Genomic DNA, 20,074 nt, shown 5'->3' on the forward strand with positions numbered 1-20,074 from the left:
GCATAGTTTTGTAAGCACAGGGCAAGTCTCCTAGGACAGATTGTCACACTACTGCAGCTGCACTTACTCCAAAACTGTGCTGACGTACCTTCATTAAGCTATTCCATTCTAGGCAAATGTATACAACTTGTCTGTGCTCCGTTATTGCAGTGTTATATACAACACTGTGCTCTGTGAGTGTAAATGTCTATTACGAAAGCTGTTCCAATCAGGTTTAAAGTACTACACATTTGTGAACACAAAGTCTAGTTTACATAACATTTAATATCATCTCTCATTAAGACCAACTTATGCCTCTGTCGTGTGATCTGGATCGGCATAATGCTCATCAGTTAAGAGCCATAGCATTTTTTACCCAGGTGCTGTCAATGAGGCTTTCTCCATGACATCCTTCTTATAAGCCACAAAACACTGAACAACTGACTTCATCAGTTCCAGCAAACCTCCTTCGCTCTATATCCTCTTCCCCTTCAGAGAGGAAAAGTTTACAAATTAAGTTCCATATCATAGAATCATAGAATCATAGAATCATAGAATGGCTTGGGTTGAAAAGGACCTCAAAGATCATCAAGTCTCAACCCCCCTGCCAAGTGCAGGGTCGCCAACCACTAGACCAGGCTGCCCAGAGCCACGTCCAGTCTGGCCTTGAATGCCTCCAGGGACGGGGCATCCACAACCTCCCTGGGCAACCTGTTCCAGTGCGTCACCACCTGCTGAGTGAAAAACTTCCTCCTAACATCTAACCTAAATCTCCCTTGTCTCAGCTTAAAACCATTCCCCCTTGTCCTATCGCTATCCACCCTCACAAACAATCAATCTCCCTCCTGTTTATACGCTCCCTTCAAGTATTGGAAGGCCACAATGAGGTCTCCCCGAAGCCTTCTCTTCTCCAAACTAAACAAGCCCAGTTCCCTCAACCTTTCCTCATAGGAGAGGTGCTCCAGCCCTCTGATCATCTTGGTCTCCCTCCTCTGAACTCTTTCCAAGAGCTCCACGTCCTTCTTGTGCTGGGGGCCCCAGGCCTGGACACAGTACTGAAGATGGGGCCTCACAAGAGCCAAGTAGAGGGGAACCACCACCTCCCTCTCCCTGCTGACCACTCCTCTTTTAATGCAGCCCAGAACATAGTTGGCCCTCCGGGCTGCCAGCGCACACTGCTGGCTCATGTCCAGCTTCTCATCCACCAAGACCCCCAAGTCCCTCTCTGCAGGGCTGTTTTCAAGTACTTCTTCCCCCAGGTTGTATAAATACCTGGGACTGCCCTGGCCCAAGTGCAGGACCCTGCACTTGGCCTTGTTAAGCCTCATTAGGTTCTCATGGGCCCACTTCTCCAGCCTGTCCAGGTCCCTCTGGATGGCTTCCCTTCCTTCCAATGTATCGACTGCACTGCTTAGCTTGGTGTCATCTGCAAACTTGCTGAGGGTACACTCGATTCCATCATCTATGTCATTGATAAGGATGTTGAAGAGCACCGGTCCCAAGACTGAGCCTTGGGGGACACCACTCGTGACCGGCCTCCACCCTGACATAGAACCATTGATCACAACCCTTTGGCTGCGACCAGCCAACCAGTTCTTAACCCACCGAACAGTCCATCCTTCAAATCCATACCTCTCCAATTTGGAGAGAAGGATGTGGTGAGGGACCCTGTCAAAGGCTTTGGAGAAGTCCAGGTAGATGACATCCATCGCCCTCCTCCCATCCACCGATGCCATCACTTCATCGTAGAAGGCCACCAGATTGGTCAGGCAAGATCTTCCCTTGGTGAAGCCATGCTGGCTGTCTCGGAAAGCCATGCTGGCTGTCTCGGAAATATGTCTTTATTTGTTTAAGACTTCTAAGACTTTGCGATACCTGCAAATTCTAAATTATGGCCTAACTTCCGATACCTTTGTTTACCTTGCCTTCAAGATTTATTTCAAATAAGCCAGCTCACAGTACCAAGTGAGAACCTTAAATCATCCTTCCTCTTGGCCCAAATGGGAAGATGACCTGAAGTTTAGTTCTTGTCATACATATTAACAAAAGACTTGAGTTTGCTTTGCAATGGTTTCTGTGAACTGATTGCCAACACCTAAAAATATCACCTTTTAGTGATTTTATCTGTTGCCCTAATTGGCTTTTTGTTCCTGCAAGCACTCAGCTCTCTCTTGATTAAATTAATCAACGTATTAAAAAACTCTTTGTACCTCTTCTTTTTCGTCTGCATATGTTGAAATAGATGAAGTTTTTTTCTAGTTTTTGCATAAAACTTGGTCATAAAACACAGGGATTTTTTCTTGAGAACTTAGTAAGATCTTATGTTTATTTTCTTTCACTGTCTTTTTTTTTTTTCAAAATGTGATCCCAGTTTACTGCCAGAGTCCTGTGTATTGTTAAATAATGGTAGTAGTTTAAATGCTTGCCAAGGATAAAGAGGTGAAGGGGCAACTAGAGGCAGATTACAATCAAATGTCTTTGGAAATCTATTGAAGAACTGTAAATGTGGATCTAGAACCATCAGTTTAATCCAATAACAGATTTTAAGGGTGGTTGATAGGACAAGTTGGAGAAATGCCAGGATGTTCCTGATGGTTACACTGGACTTTTCCAGGCTCTGAAGTACATCAATTTCATTTCTGCTTTAGCTTCTTGCAATAGTCGCAGAAAGGAGGCAGGACACGAAAGTAGACAACTAAGCTTTACCTTTGCAATTCGGCTGTTGATGCTCTCATGCCTTTTTTCAGCACAGGAATTATTTATAAAACAATTCTAATTACGAATGATGGATTGACTAATTATACTGACATCAAGTTTTTCTAATTAGATAGTGTTTGGAAAACATTTCAAATATGAAGTGTTGATGCTAGAATTATTATCATTTGATCCTGTGAGGTCAGCAAATGACCACAATGGACATCTCTAGTTATATGCATTTACGCACCCACATGGACACATTTACTTTAATAGAACTTTGTGAATTCTTCTGGTTAGACATTTACACTGACCAGCAATCTTTGAAACATTTTATTGGCCTCTGCTTATCATTTGATCTCCTCTGATCCATTCCTATTCTTTTATATGTGAGATGCAAAGTGAAAGATGGGTCTTGAGTAATTTAAACTATGTAGTGATATAACAAGACAAAATAAGACTTTAAAATGAAGCCATTGGCATTAAAGTGAAACAACAGTCTACATGTTGGCCCTACAGGACAAAATTATTGTTGAGTGTGAGAGCCTTGTTGAACTTTAAGAAATATAGAATCATGGAATTGTAGAATGGCTAGGGTTGGAAGGGATGTTTAATAATCATCCAACCTCCCTCTTGTGGGCAAGGTTACCATTCACCAGATCAGGTTGCACAAGGCCCCAACCAACCTGGCCTTGAATGCCTCCGGGGATGAGGCAACCACAGCTTCTCTGGGCAACCTGTTCCAGTTCCTCATCACTCTCTGAATAAAAAATTTCCTTCTAATATCTAATATAAGTCTCTCCTCTTTTAGTTTAAAATATTCCCCTTTGTCCTATCATTATTGGACCATGGAAAATGTTGATCTCCCTCCTGTTTATATGCTCTCTCTGAGTACTGGAAGATCACAATGAGGTCTTCTCTTTTTCATAATAACAATAAGAAGAATATGAATAAGCCCAGCTCACTCAACCTTTCTTTGTAGAAGAGGTGCTCCAGCCCTCTGAATATCTTCGCAGCCATCCATGGGTCTAAACCGGCAGCCTTGGCCTCTCCTCACTGACTGTGAAATAAGCATCTGAGACACAGACTTGCCGTCACTTATACCACCATTCCCAGCAACAAGAATGTTTCAATCTAACATACCTGCTTCAGGTTACTAGTAGCAGCTTTTGGGGTCTGGAGAAGCAAGACATTGGAGGGAGAAGATATTTATAGGTTGAAATAATGCCCTGGAAAGACTGAAAAATAGTATTTGAGTTTTTAAAGAATAAATTGAACCAGTAACCCAAGAAAATAATGAGTTGTTAATCTTCTACAACAGCATTCATTGAGGAGAAGTGACCAATAAACTAAAGCAAAAAAAAATACAGTATTATTATTAGATATTTATTACTGCACAGCTGTGACATAAGTATTGTCTATACACAGCATAGGAAATTCCCTGCCCTAGAGAATGTATCTAGTTAGATAGGAGAAGGAGTAAGATAGGATAAAGAGGCACAGACTTTCTTAGCAAATCGGTGGCAAAAATGAGATAAAATTTTATAAAATAATGGGCTGAACCTCATGAAGTTTAAATGATCTGATTAAAGATACTGAGGTGGCTTATGAAAGCAGAAAGGGAAAGTCAGATGATCTGAGAATATTTTTCCTTCAGATAATAGTAAGCTAATAAAATTTTTATTATTATTAAAAAGCATACTGCCTCCTAGATTATTACGTTTTATTGTATTAGATGTGTTTGGTGTATTATTTCCAAGTCTGCTGCAATTCTTCATATATTTCACTACTATATAGTTACCCTTTAGAAAGTATACTCTTAAGTTTTATCACTAGGTGCTCCAACTCTATGATAATTTTTGAAGCCATCCCCTGGGCCAGCTCTAAAAGCTCCATGTCATTTTTGTGCTGGAGATCCAGCACAAGATCTTAGATCTTAGAACTATGATAAAGGACTTCAGAGCCTTAGGGTGTCTGGTCAAGGGTTCGGGAGCACAAGTTGGGTTCTCCTCTATCCCTCCAATTATAGGGAATAATGAGGGACTAATCATGGTGGGTCAACAGATTAATATCTGGCTCCGAGCCTGGTGTGCCCAGCAGGGGTTTGGGTTTTTTGACCTCGACTTGATGCACACAAGACTGGGCCTGCTGGCAACCAATAGGAGTAGCTTATCCCACTGGTGGAAAGGGATTTTATGATGGGAATTGGGAAGGTTCATTGATAGGGCTTTAAACTAGGTATGAAGGGGGGTGGGGGTGAAACCAGGGTCACTAGTAAGGAGCCTGTATGTAATGAGCCAGTGCTTCTGGAAGGGGCTTGTGCTAGTGGGGGAAACAGTGGGGGAAAACTTCATATTTCTTCTGGAAGTTTGAGGGAGGGCCCCTCTAGAAAGTTAGTGTGGCAGAAAGCCCAGCTGAAGTGCCTTTACACCAATGCATGCAGCATGGGAAATAAGAAGGAGGAGCTGGAAACGGTGATGTGCTCGGAAAATTATGATCTGGTTGCTATCACAGAAACATGGTGGGACAAATCCCACAATTGGAACACTGTGATTGAGGGCTACAGCCTCTTCAGAAGGGATAGCCAGGGCAGGAAGGGAGGGGGAGTTGCCCTCTATGTTAGGAAGTGGATAGCTTGTGAAGAGCTGTGTCTGAGTAACAGCCATGGCCAGGTTGAGAGCTTATGGGTTAAAGTCAGGGATCGGTCCAGTAAAGGAGAACTAGTGGTTGGGGTCTGTTACAGGCCACCTGATCAGGGGGAGCCTGTTGACGAGGCCTTCTTGCTCCAGCTGCAGGAGGTGTCGCATTCGCAGGCTCTTGTCCTGATGGTGGATTTCAACCATCCAGACATCTGCTGGGACAGCGGCAAGGCGGGTGGCAGACAGTCCAGCACATTCCTGGAGTCTGTTGAGGATAACTTCCTGGTCCAGGTATTAGACGGACCGACATGAGGTTGTCATTGTTTTATGATTTTTGGCTAGGAGCCTCTAGTTCTCGACTTGGTAGAGCATGCGGGCAGATCCCGCTACCTCTCCACCTTACTCCAGCCTTACTGGACCTGGTGCTCACCAATGTGGAGGAGAGCATTAGAGGGGTCAAGATTGGAGGCAGTCTGGGCTGTAGTGATCATGCCCTGGTGGAGTTTGCGATCTGGAGGAATGCAGGCCTGGCAAAAAGCAGAGTCAGGACCCTGAACTTCAGGAGAGCAAAATTCTGGCTGCTCAAGGAACTGCTGGGTGGGATCCCCTGGGAAACTGTCCTTAAGGGCATAGGAACAGAGAAGAGCTGGCAGGTCTTTAAGGACACCCTCCTGAGAGCGCAAGAGCTCTCCATCCCCCAGCAAAATAAATTGAGCAGAGGAGGCAGGCAACCGGCATGGCTGAGCAAGGACCTACAGCTTAAACTGAGGGAAAAGAGAGAAATGTATGCGAAGTGGAAGCAGGGTTGTGTAGCCTGGGAGGAATATAGGGCTGTTGTCCGCATGTGTAGAGATAGGATCAGGAAAGCCAAGGCACAGATTGAGCTGAACTTGGCTAGGGATGTGAAAAATAACAAGAAGGGTTTCTACAGGTACATAGGCAGGAGGAGACAGGTCAAGGAGAGTGTTCCCCCTCTGATAAATGAGGATGGAGAAGTGGCTTCCTCAGATGTGGAAAAAGCTGAGGTGCTCAATAAGTGCTTTGCCTCAGTCTTCACTGGTGGTCAGGCTCCCCATGTCTGCCAGGACCCTAACCCTCGAGGTGTGGGAGGAGCGGATTCTGTCCCACTGTAACAGTGGAACAAGTCCGAGACCTCCTCATGAAACTGAATGTATGTAAGTCCATGGGGCCGGATGATATCCATCCTAGGGTTCTGAGACGGCTGATGTGGTTGCCAAGCCGCTCTCCATCACATTTGAAAAATCATGGCTGTGCGGTTAAGTCCCTGGTGACTGGAGAAAGGGAAACATTACTCCCGTTTTTAAAAAAGGGAGAAAGGATGACCCAGAGAACTACAGGCTGGTGAGCCTCACCTCTGTGCCTGGGAAGATCAGGGAGCAGGTCCTCCTAGAAGACGTCAAGACACATATGTGACGAGGAGGTGATCCGAGACAGCCAGCATGGCTTCACCAAGGATAGATCTTGCCTGACCAGTCTGGTGGCCTTCTATGATGGAGTGACGGCATCGGTGGATGGGAGGAGGGCGATGGATGTCATCTACCTGGACTTCTCCAAAGCCTTTGACAGGGTCCCTCACCACATCCTTCTCTCCAAATTGGAGAGGTATGGATTTGAAGGATGGACTGTTCGGTGGGTTAAGAACTGGTTGGCTGGTCGCAGCCAAAGGGTTGTGATCAATGGTTCTATGTCAGGGTGGAGGCCGGTCACGAGTGGTGTCCCCCAAGGCTCAGTCTTGGGACCGGTGCTCTTCAACATCCTTATCAATGACATAGATGATGGAATAGAGTGTACCCTCAGCAAGTTTGCAGATGACACCAAGCTGAGCAGTGCAGTCGATACATTGGAAGGAAGGGAAGCCATCCAGAGGGACCTGGACAGGCTGGAGAAGTGGGCCCATGAGAACCTAATGAGGCTTAACAAGGCCAAATGCAGGGTCCTGCACTTGGGCTAGGGCAATCCCAGGTATTTATACAACCTGGGGGAAGAAGTACTTGAAAGCAGCCCTGCAGAGAGGGACTTGGGGGTCTTGGTGGACAAGACACTGGACATGAGCCAGCAGTGTGCGCTGGCAGCCCAGAAGGCCAACTATGTTCTGGACTGCATTAAAAGAGGAGTGGTCAGCAGGGAGAGGGAGGTGGTGGTCACCCTCTACTCAGCTCTTGTGAGGCCCCATCTTCAGTACTGCGTCCAGGCCTGGGTGCCCCAGCACAAGAAAGACATGGAGCTCTTGGAAAGAGTTCAGAGGAGGGAGACCAAGATGATCAGAGGGCTGGAGCACCTCTCCTATGAGGACAGGTTGAGGGAGCTGGGCTTGTTTAGTTTGGAGAAGAGAAGGCTCCGGGGAGACCTCATTGTGGCCTTCCAATACTTGAAGGGAGTGTATAAACAGGAAGGAGAATGATTGTTTATGAGGGTAGATAGCGATAGGACAAGGGGTCCTCGATGATCTTTGAGGTCCTTTTCAACCCAGGCCATTCCTTGATTCTATGATATCAGTATTCCAGATGAGGCCTCATGAGAGCGGAGTAGTTGGGGACAACTGGCCACTCCTCTTTGATGCAGTCCAGGATACAATTGGTCTTCTGGGCTGCAAGCACATACTGCTGTTTTATGTTCAGCTTTTCTTCTGCCATAACCCCCAAGTTCTTCTCCACAGGGCTACTCTCAGTAAGCTGTTCTCTCTGTCTGAACTCATATCTGGGGTTACACTGATCCAGGTGCAGCACCATGCATTTGGACTTAAACACATTATCTAATTGTGGGCCCACTTTTCAAGCTTATCCACATCTCTTTGGATGGTATTCCTTCTTTCTTTGCTTAACATCATCTGCAAATATATTAAATGTGCACTCAATCCCACTGTCTAGGTCATTGATAAAGATTTTGAATAGCACCAATCCCAAGACAGTCCCCCTGGGGGACATCACTCATCACCAGCCTCCACCTGGACATGGAGCCATTGAGAAAAACCATCTGGCTTTAACCATCCAACCAATTCCTTCTCTGTTGAATAGTCTACTCTTCAAATCCATATCTTTCCAACTTAGAAATAAGAATGTCGCATGGGATCATGTAAAAGGCCTTGTACAAATCCAGGCAGATGACATCAGTTGCCTTTCCTTTGTCCACTGATGACATCACACCAGCACAGAAGGCTACTAGATTGGTCAGACACAATCTGTCCTTGATGAAATCACGGTAGCTGTTTTGGATCACCTCCTCATGTAAACACAGCTTCCAGGAGGATGTGTTCCATGACCTTCCCAGGCACAAACATGAGGCTCACTGGCCTGTAGTTTCCTGATTCTTTCTTCATATCTTTCTTAAAAATGAGAGCGATGTTTCACTTTTTCCAGACACTGGGGTCTTTGCCTGTCTCTCTGAATGTGTTACTGAGTGTCTTGGCAACTACAGCAGTCTGTTCCTTCAGGACCCTGGGATGCATGTCATCAGGCCCCATAGACTTGTACACATTCAGTCTCATTGGGTGGTCTTGAACTTTTCTGTTTGCTTAGAGTGGGAGGGATTTTGTACTCCTGATCCCCACCTAAAGGTTCAGAAACTTGAGAGGTATTAGAAGCCTGGCTGACAATGAAGCCTGAGGCAAAGAACTTGTTGAGTATCTCAGACTTCTATCTGTTGAAGACATTTCTCCCTTCTCTTTCATCAGAGGATTGGCACTCTATTTGGGCTTTCTCTTCTGATCAGTGTATGTGTAGAATCCCTACTTGATATTTTTTCACATCCCTCACTGAGTTAATTTCTAACTTTGCCTTTGCTTTTCTAATCCCATCTCTACACATCTGAGTGGCATTCCTGTATTCTTCCCAGGCCACATGTCCCTACTTCCACTGCCTGTGGATTTCCTTTTTATCCCTCAGTTTTACCAACAGGTTCTCACCCAACCATGCTGACCCTCTGCCTCCCCTGCTTGATTTCATGCACTGCTGAATATAGAGCTGTTATGTTCTCAGAAATGCACTTTTAAAAAGGTGTCAGCTCTTAATTCCTTTTTCCCTAAGGACAGCTACATGGGGGATCGCTTCCAATAATTCCTTAAGCAGCTGGAATTTTGCTTTCCTGAAATTCAGGGTCCTGACTACCCTCTTTGCCAAGCCAATATTCTAGATCACAAATTCAACCAGAGCATGGTTGTTACAGCCCAGGCTGCCCCAAGTATATCTTGGAACATAGAATCATAGAATCATAGAATTAGCTAGGTTGGAAAAGACCTACAAGATCACCTAGTCCAACCATCCACCTACCACCAACAACCCCACTAAACTATGTCTCCCAGTGCTATATCTAAACGTTTCTTGAACACCTCCAGGGACGGTGACTCCACCACCTCCCTGGGCAGCCCGTTCCAGCACCTGACCACTCTTTCAGAAAAGTAGTATTTCCTAATGTCCAGCCTAGATCTCCTGTGGCGCAACTTGAAGCCATTCCCCCTCGTCCTGTCACTAACATGTATCTCAAAAAGTTTTATAATGTTACATTATTAAAACAATTTCTAAATTCTTCAGTACATGAGAATGCATCTCCTGCTGCCATGATACTATTGATCAAATTTTTTTGTAGTATAATATGGTCTTTATTAGATATATATGAAGAAAAAAAGGAACAGCTTATATGTGAATAGTCTGAAAACTGTGTAATTTTAAAATAATACTAAAATTAAATGTCTTTCTGCCAAGTTTGTCCAAAAGCTTTTATCTGCTTGAGTTTAGACGGATTTATAATATAAACAAAGAGACTGGTAAAGTAAAAGAAGAAAATATTGCCCAGACATCCGGTCTGTTTCTATTCTTTCTGACCAGCACCATAATATTCTGACAATGTCTGAAGTTTAAAAATAGTCAAGGTTTTCATCTGTGAAGCATAAATGCTATGTTTAGCTTTCTATCAAATGATCCCTTCAGGTAAAAATATAATTTATTATTTTTTGCAGTTTACCATGTCCAGCAAAAGGTTTTACTTTATCTACAGCTCTACACCCTGTAACTGTTCATTGTGAAAGGAAACCAAGAGCCCTAACAGCTTGAGAGAGATTTCTATTCAGGCTACCATAGCAACCAGTATGTGTATTAAAGTACAGGTCACATGGCTTACTTTCTTAAGGCTAATTAATTTCAGTAATTATAGCCTTATACCAGCTGCAGGATGCATTGGTGACCAAGTGAAATCAGCTGTGGACAATTCTTTTCCATTCTATAGTGGTAAGACCTCGCTGTGTGGAAATATTAATGTCATTATGAGAATTGTATACAGTATATACAGAAAAATTCTGCCACTTGACTAGAGACTGGTCTATGGGGTCTTGAAGATACTTAATGTAGATGTTTCAATCTTTATTGCTTTCTCTATCATCTGTCAGTATTAAATGAATTATAAAGAGCGGAGTAGCTAAACTTAAAAAATTGTTGAAAGGTTGTTTACTTTACCAGCTTTACAAAGGATTTATGAAGCATCCACTAATTTGAGCAATGTGGATATATACAAAATATATATATTTAATATAATAATATTGATCAAGCAAGGAAAAATTAGCTAGCTCCCACTTGTTTAATTTTCAGTATATTGTGAAAATAATACTTAACTGAAAATCAGAAATAATTTCACATTACAAATAGCATAGTATTTGTAATAGTATTACAATTTCGAAGACTCAGATCTCTGCTTTACCTGTACAATTGAGTTAATTTTAGCACTCACCACATATGCAGTTTGATCTGTGTTTTAATAGAAAAGCAGGTGTCTGCCTAGGCTTTAGGGAGCAATTAACAATTCATTTTGTATAAAACCACAGTGTCTCACTGGCAAAACTAATTGAAGTAAATAAGACATTTTCAATCAGCTAAGAGAAAGCATTAAAACAGCCTTGCAAAATTGTCATGACAAATTACCAACCAAAGCACAAAACCTTCTCAGACAGCTTTTACCATGGTGATTGATGAGAATGAAAAATTAATGATATCTTACTGGCCTGACTAAAGAAAAAAGTGCTTGCCTGACTGAGTAGAATTTTGTGAGGCAGCATTAAGTAATGGAAAATTAATAAAATACACTAATGCATTTACTTTTTAAGTATAAGTAATAGCAGTGTTCTTTCTGCTGTAGCAAGGAAAAAAAAATAAAAAATACAAATTTTCCTATTATCCTCTCAGGACACTGGCTTTTTCTGTCTATGACCAGAAGGTAATATCACCAGGTCAGTAAAAGGTGAGACTGGGAAACTGTGAATCTAGAACTGGCACAAAAAAACAAATGTCATGCATGGTGTGTGCAGTAGCATGCAGTCCTCAGTCACTGTCCCCAAAATCTGGGGTGTGTGGAAGAAGAACTTACACTTCAGTCCTAACTCTAAGGAGAAATAGTACCAGTTTCCCACACTCTACACCTGTCCCCATTGGTCTGACAAGGAATCATCACAAAGACCTTCTGAAGAGGCAGGACTAGATGGAAGAGCAATGGATGGGTAAGACATAGGTCCAAAACAGCTAGATGAGTTTTATTAAATGTTTTCAATTTCAAAGTGCTTTCTTTCCCTTTTTTTTCTAATTGTAAGGGACAAGCAGTCATTATGCATCTGTTTCTAGTATTATGTCCTCCTGAATAAAAGAGGTGTCTTTTATTTCTCACTAGCTGGATGGAAGAGCATAATTAATTGTAGGAGAAAAAGAAGATGCAAAACAAAATGAACAAATGGTTCAACTAGTGAAAAGAAAAGACATTGTCCATAAAAGTTACTGAGTTTTAAATTTTCATTTTCATTTTGTAATGTGAAGTAATGAAGAGTCTTTTGTGTATAAGAAGTCATATAATTTCATCTAATGTAATATTCCAATAAAATAAAGTGTCCAGAAGAGTTTGTTCAAGGAACAGGTTTTTTTCTCCCTTTCATGATTGTAATGTATACTTGTACCTGTTAAAAAACTACTATCTTACTGTCAGAGTGAGATGCATTTTAGGCTGATAAAAAGAGGATTGTATGTTTAACCACTATGTAATGAGACTTGTCAGCATGATCATATATCTCTGAGTTTATAGAAAAAAGACATTGCGTTTATTTAAGCAAATAGCCTAGAGAGGCTAACAGGCTGAAATGCTTCCTAACTGCAACAACCCTTGTGAAAAGAAAGTTAATTAGGGAGGCTGGAGATTAAGAAAATGCTGCAATCTCTTTCTGAAAGGTCAGATGTTATGCAGACTGCAGCTAATGGTACTAATTTTACTGCATCTTGTAAAGAATACAGGACAAAATGTATGTTTCAATGAGATAACAAAAAAGGGAGGGTGGGAGGATTTCATGAATAGAATGAAAGGGAAATGCAATCTTAACATTTTTGCTCTCAGGAAAATATATTTCATGAAAAAAAAAAAAGATCCCAAGAAGAGATAATTTCCCATAAGAAGATAATAAATTGTCTTTATTTGGTACTTTCTAGAATGTAATTTTTTAACATATGTTAAGAAATCACAAATTATGTAACAAGTAAGAAGTATGTGCATCTCTGTGAAGCTTCCAGAGCCATAAAAACAGATGCAGTGTGTGACAATGACCCGAAGGACATATAATGAAAATACTCTTAAGTAAGTAGAAAAATCAAAGTGATGTGGGATTCCTTCCTTCAATGCAGCTTTTTGTGCACATTGCACAGGGATGACTTTTAGAATCAAAACAAATGATGTTCTTGAAATGAGAAGTGTGGGCACAGGTTTTTACTTTTTCATCCAACTTGAGCAATACTTAAGTTAACAGCAGATAATCGTGTCTGAGAACTCAACTCATTAAGCACTGAAATGTAGAAAAGTTACTGAGCAGCTAAGTTATTACATTTCCAATGCTGAGAGTTAGTGATGGTTAAATCAAAAGAAACCTGAGTGAAGATTTTCCTTTTTTCAGTTTGATAACCTTTGGATTTTTGCAGAATAAATACAATTATGTCTGCTTGATAGACATCCTGTGTTGTCAGAGTTTTTGAGGAAAAACACAAGACAGGACTACTGTATTATTTTTTCAGTTTGAAAAATATCTATGGTAAAAATTGCAATGATTTTTTTGATCTTCATGCATACCTTCTGATCTACATGCTGGTTAGAGATCACCACAGTAGTTGCAAATGCAAATGCTACACTCATCCAAAAAGTGAAAACAAGAAAAAAAGAAAAAGAAAGATATCTGTGATTACCTTTCCTTTTAATTGTAATTAAATGTAAAATATTAAGGCCATTCGTTGAATATTTACAGGTCAGCCATGGAGAAATAGTATGGACCAACCAAGTTTTTTTTTCCATCTCTCATAATTCACTTTTAGTGAAATTTTGTGAACTTCCATATTGTTCCAAAGTTACAATGTATTGGCTGTGAAGAGAATTCAAAGCCCATATTTCATTGCTACTTAATTTTATATGTATATATAACGTTATTTGTATCAGTGTGAGCAAAGTGAAAGTGTGATGAAGAACCTGGAACGCAAAATCCAAGACTTTCTGTGCAATTTACTATCAGTGTTTTAGTGTATAATGTATATTTGGTTTTTATATGCAAGACAATATTATATGTTTCTCTAGCTATATCACTGATAAATCACTATTAATTCCTCGGTCAGTATTGTTTCTTCTTGAAACTGATTGATTCAATGCCTATTTAAGGACCTTTATTTATCTTTAGTTAGCTTTGGAATAGATTCACTGTGAACACACATAAAGTAGAAGTACAGGAAGAACAAAATCAGATTTTCAGTTCATATTCAGTGTCTTCTGACATTTGAGAGTTTAAACTCTTCAACTCAGGACTCACACTCGCTTGAACACAGTGCAGAAGTGTATGCTTATCTGTACATGTAGGTTGAGTATTTCTTTAGTTGTGTTAATCAGATTTTAATAAAGTAGAGACAATGAGAGGATAGTATTGACCTACTACATTCTGGAACAGATTAATATGATACATTAACCTTATGAATCTGTGTCCTGCTTTGGTATGAGATCCACGTGACTTGGCCGTGTTGAATCTCTCATTGGTAGTCCTCTTTTCTGAGATATGTCAAAGAAAATGACCTTCTGATGACTCTGTTCTATGGGGCAGCACAGTGCTTAGCCTTATTGCCTCTTTTATCAATATCTGTCTGAGGGTGATGAGAGATTTATCAAGTAAATTTGAAATGAGCTTTGCCACAATGATGACGTCCTGCTTTAAGAGGCAAAGAACATTTTAAGACAGAAGATTCAACATCATCATTTGAACTGATACGTGATTTTCAGAAGTCATTGAAATTGACTGAATTGCTGTGGTCTCGTGTTGAAGTAGTGATGCTATGCTGGAAGAATTAAAGAATCATTAGGTCAAAAAAGTGCAAGAGGGAGCACAGTGCTCTATCTTACAGCTGGAGATACTTAGCTGATTGAGAAATCCTAACTTTTGAACTCAAGTTTACATTTGCATTTTCTATGAAGCCAATGGATAAAAAAGATATAACATTCTTCCTTAAGATAGAGCTTGAACTTAAATATCTTCAGACAAAGAAGACCCAAGGGATCAGATCTTCTATAGCTGGAATGAATATGCTAATCACTAGGAAGTAATAAAACTCTTTTATCGTTTCTCTGTGTCTTTAGGGGAAAAAAAAAATGGGGCTGCAAAATGTCCTCTTTGAGTTTTAGAAGGGCTTTTCTTAGGAGGCAGTTATCAGTAGTGCCCTACACTGCTGATGGGCTTCCACCAGTACCAATGCAGGTTATTTTTTACCTTTTAAATATTGCTGTAATATTTACATTTTCCTCTTCTTTTAATGCTTCTATAACACTATAAAATGTGTTATAAATGCTATAAACTGCCTTCAATCATCCAAGAGTTGGAGGGATATATTATGGAGTGTTATCATTAAACTGTATTCATCAATAGAAACTGTTGTTTAATGTTCATCATTTATAATTTACAGCCTAGTGCATGAAATGCACTGTTATGAAATCCATTACTATGTTTGTTTTTTTCCCAAATTACAGGTACATCCGGGAGAAAACTACTCATGTTTTGAAGGGTAATTTTCAGTAGAAACAGGAAGCTAATCCAGTCCACCAGGGAGTCCCGTAACCCCCTCTTGTGTCAAAGGGAAACTCTCATAGGAAACGAACAGCAAGGGTGAAATGGAAGAGTAACCACTCTTTGATGAAAAAGTAATTCTAATCCAGCTAAACTCAATAATGAAAGTGGAGCTCTGGATTTGTGTTTATCCATTTCTTCTTTAACTTTCCCTACAATATCATCTCTATGGATTCATCACCCTCAAACATCTCGCTGGAACTGCAGCTCTCCTGTTTGCTGGGTGGTGCTGGGACTTCCCATTCAAATCCATGCTCTCTGCTGTTATGGTCTGCAGCACTAGCTATTAGCTAGTTGTGTAGAAGGATGTGGAATGTGTCAGTGAAAACCAGATGGATATAAAAACAAAATCACTTTTCACAATTCTCGTGTAGTTTTCATCTCAGTACTTTCTGTTGCCTTCTAATTGGATCTTACTGAATATAGTTCACCTGCCTTTTTGTCAATCTGTGAGAAAAAAAAAAAAAAAAAGAATTCCTAATATTTTGTCAGTCTTAACTCCAAACTGATCATCCTCAATTGTCCTTCATTTTAATTCTCTCTCTCAAGGAAAAGTAGTCTCCCTTTTCTTTTGTGTTTGTAGTAGCAGCCTTACAGATATAGATGTTTGAGGGAAAGAATAATTGCAGATTAAGGGAGTTTAAGCAGTACAAATTTAGGCATAGATCTTACCTTTTCCTGCTGCCCAATTGGAAGGATTAAACATATAAACTTGCCCTAATTTACTTTTTATACTAATTAATTAGCTCATTTACATCAATTTTCCACCAAAACAGATGTATATGTAGTAGTGTGTTTATTACAGAATTCCACTCCTCGGTGCAGAACTCTTCTAACTTCTTTCCACGCTGCTTGTAACAAGTCATTCCAACCATGTAAACTATCTCTAATTTTGCCAATTCAGTTTCTTCTCAGAAGCTAGAAATTACAGTTCCCTGCCTTGTTAACAGAACTCATCACTTCTCTGCAGTCTGAAAAATTGCTAGATTGACACTTAAAGAATTCCCAATCTAACAGTTATTGGCTGATCCATTCTTAGTTTTCTCACCTAAATGATAATGGGTATTCTGTACAGCCAAGAAATAACTCACTGGAACATAAGCTAAAATTCATACACAGGATGAAAGTTTTCTGTTTCACTCTAGTTGTTTCCTACAGCTGCTTGCTGATACACATCTCCCGCAACTTTTCTCTTTGCCATGCATTTTCCTTGCAACTGTTACAATGCTGAATAATGCTATGGTGTTGTTTACATGTATCTCAGCACCATTATCACTGGGCTTGATAGTACACTGAAATAACTTCTTCAGTTTCAGCTGTCAGCTCTGGTGATGGTAAGCATGTGCAACATGATTGCAGCAATTAGAGAACAGTGCCAGTGCATTTATTTTGGGTGGGTAATTACCTCCTCATTTAAATAGTTTTTATATTTAGAATAAGGTGAGACTTATTTAGAAATTCAGCCATTCCTGAAAGTTGATTTAAGGGATGTCTGGCCAGAAAACTTCCTCTGTATTGGATATAAGGAGCATCTTTGCTATTAATAACTATTATATAAATCTAAAATATTTAAAGAAAAAAAATCGTGAAAAGAATAACCATTTTTTTCTTGCCTTTAACACTGTTGTCAAAGTGTTTAGAAATACACACTCTCTTCAAATTTTAAAGCAGATCTCATTTTTAAGAAAAGCAAACCACTTGATGTAATTCGCTTTCAATTTCATCTTAACCAATTTGTGCTTAAATATGAATAATGCAACTAGAATACAGTAAAATGAGTTAACACGTTTGCTTATTTCTTTAGATTATTTGTGACATTCCCTGGAAACAGAGTGGTAAAAATGATTCTTTCTCCTAAAATCTGAGAACTTGGGGCAGACTCTGTGTGTAGCTTCTTATTCACAGAGTTATGATTGAGACATTCAGCTGATTGGATGCAAGTAATTAATAGAAAACTTACATTATAACCTGTCAGCTACATTATGGATACATGGCATATGTACATAAAGGGGTAATTAATTACTCAGACTAATGGGGGAAAAATGATTATCCATTTTGCACCCATACAACATACTACCAGATAAGCTACAGAGCAGATGGAGAAGCAAAAGTCAAAGTGATGTCTTAAGATAGTAAAATATAGGGGATTTCTCTATGAAGGTTTTTGGAATCAAATATTCTCCTTGAATTAAGCCTTCTTGAACCAAACATATTCCTTGATATTTTATATTAAGCAGCAGATGAAAGAGCTGAATAAAGAAAGATACACTTCCTTTCTTCTTGTAAATGTATGTTTCAACCTTAATGTCAGAGAATGTGACTAATGAGTAGCAGGTACCTAGAAAAAGGTAATTATGTCATCTGAGACTCTCTAGAGCATCCTAGACATCTGCATGAGGCTGATAGGTATCACGCAGAACTAGAGAATATTTCCTTAGTTTGATGCCAAACATTCTCCTACGTACCTGCCACTACATGCCTGTAAGTGCCTGAATACCTCTCCAGATCTTCATTCCTTTATGTTACTAGGTAGGTTCCTGCACATTATCTAATTCCAACTCCTACTCACCAAGTAAACAGAATACGGCAACAGCATCACCTCTTGTTCCTTTTGACTTTCTTTCCCTTTTCCCAGCTGTTTTGTAACCAAATAAAAGCCTAATATTAGAATCATAAAATCATAGAATCACCAAGCTTCAAAAAGACCTCCATGATCATCTAGTCCAACCACCTCCCTACCAGCAATATTTCTCCACTAGACCATGTATGTAAATATCACATCTAAATGCTTCTCAAGCACTTACAGGAATGGTGACTCAACCACATCCCTTGGTATCCTATTCCAGCATTTTATCACTTTTTTGAAGAAGAAATTTTTCCTAAAATCCAATCTGAACCTCCCCTAGTGTAACTTGAGGCCACTCCCTTTAATCCTATTGCAAGTTACGCAGGAGAAGAGGCTGACACCCACCTCACCACAATCTCCTTTGAGGTAGGGCAATGAGGTCTCCCCTGAGCCTTCTCTTCTCCAGACTAAACAATCCCAGTTCCCTCAGCCACTCCTCATAGGACTTGTGCTCCAGACCCCTCACCAGTTTTGTTGCCCTTCTCTGGAAACACTCCAGGTCTTTGGTGTCTTTCTTGTAGTGAGGAACCCAAAACTGAACACAGTACTCAAGGTGGACCCTCTTCAGTGCTGAGTACAGGGAAAGATTACCTCCCTGCTCCTGGTGGTTACACTATTTCTGATACAAGTCAGGATTCAATTGGTCTTCTTGGCTATCTGGGCACACTTCTGTCTCATGGTCAGCCAAGTATCAACCAACACCCTTAGGTCCGTTTCCTGCACACGGTCTTCCAGCTACTCTTGGGCTTCTTCTGGTGATGAAGGCATCTGCTGGTGAAGATGCCTGTCCAGGAAGTAACACCGTCTATTAGCAAGTAACAGCTAGCTGTATCTATCACTAGCAATTGTTCACTATGCAAATAAGAAAAAAATAAAAATAGGAAAGAGAACATACATAAAGTTCTATTAGACTGGGTTCTAGCAATGTTTTTCTTCAAATTAAAAAGTGAATCTTGTCCCTCAGCTACCTCTTCCATTATTTAAAACACTGTAATGCCAAAACTATATCAAGAAAATACAGCAGATAATTAAAATATATAAAAAGACCTTCTATCCTCTTCTTCTCTTTAGTGTTTAAGTTGAAAGTGAGCAAACCATCATTTTACCAATGCTTGTCTTTCTCCCAAAGCCAAAACACAGCATAATACTAGACACTATGTAGAAAATCAACACTGTCCCAGCTGAAATCAGGACAACCTTGGTTGTCTGCGTGTAAATACTCTCTTCTATTTTGAAGCAAGGACTGACTCAGCTTGTTTATATGGAAAGGGAAAATTTGGACCCCCGTGTCCTGCTTCTGATGCTGTTCATTGTGAAACAGGATTAGTTTCACTGAAATAATGAGACTACTTAGAAACAAACAATCATTAACTCTAAACTAAAAGAACTCTAATGTGGATTACCATTTAAGGGGAGAAACATATTAATTAGAGTGTGCTTTACCTGAGGCCAGATTTCTTCTTTACAGAATGGTACTGTTCTAATTCTGGGTACAAACAGTTTTCACAAAAACACAAGTTAAGAGACTGTGCTGTTTCCATTTCAATAGTTTTCACTTGTTGGCTAGGTGATGCTGTGATTTCAACTTTTTCCCAGGCTTTGCAGTGAAAGACTTTCGTTGTTTATATCATCTGCTCTAATGAACAGGAGTTGAAAGAGGTCATGTCCAGATTCACTTCCTTGCTGTGTTCTGGGTTTGTGAAATAAAGGTAGCCTGACCTTAGGAAAGACCTTTCTATAAGAGTGAATTATTACTTGAAAACTCTTTAGGACAAAGGAGTATATTTTCCACAACTTGAAATTTTTATTCACAGATGCCTGAACATTGCTCACATTTCTTTTGCACTAAAATGTTGTGCTAGATGGCATGCAATATTCAGTTCACATTCATGCGCTGGTCTTAACAGTTCATTTCATTAAGAAAATTCTTTGAAAAATAAGGAGTGAAATTGCCATGTGTCGTGTGTTGGCCAGTGGGTTAGTTGTGTGCCTCTGAACTAATATAAGGACTGT

The sequence above is a fragment of the Numida meleagris genome, chromosome 1 (genome assembly GCF_002078875.1).
Source record: "Numida meleagris isolate 19003 breed g44 Domestic line chromosome 1, NumMel1.0, whole genome shotgun sequence".
In the NCBI taxonomy this organism is placed as follows: Eukaryota; Metazoa; Chordata; class Aves; order Galliformes; family Numididae; genus Numida; species Numida meleagris.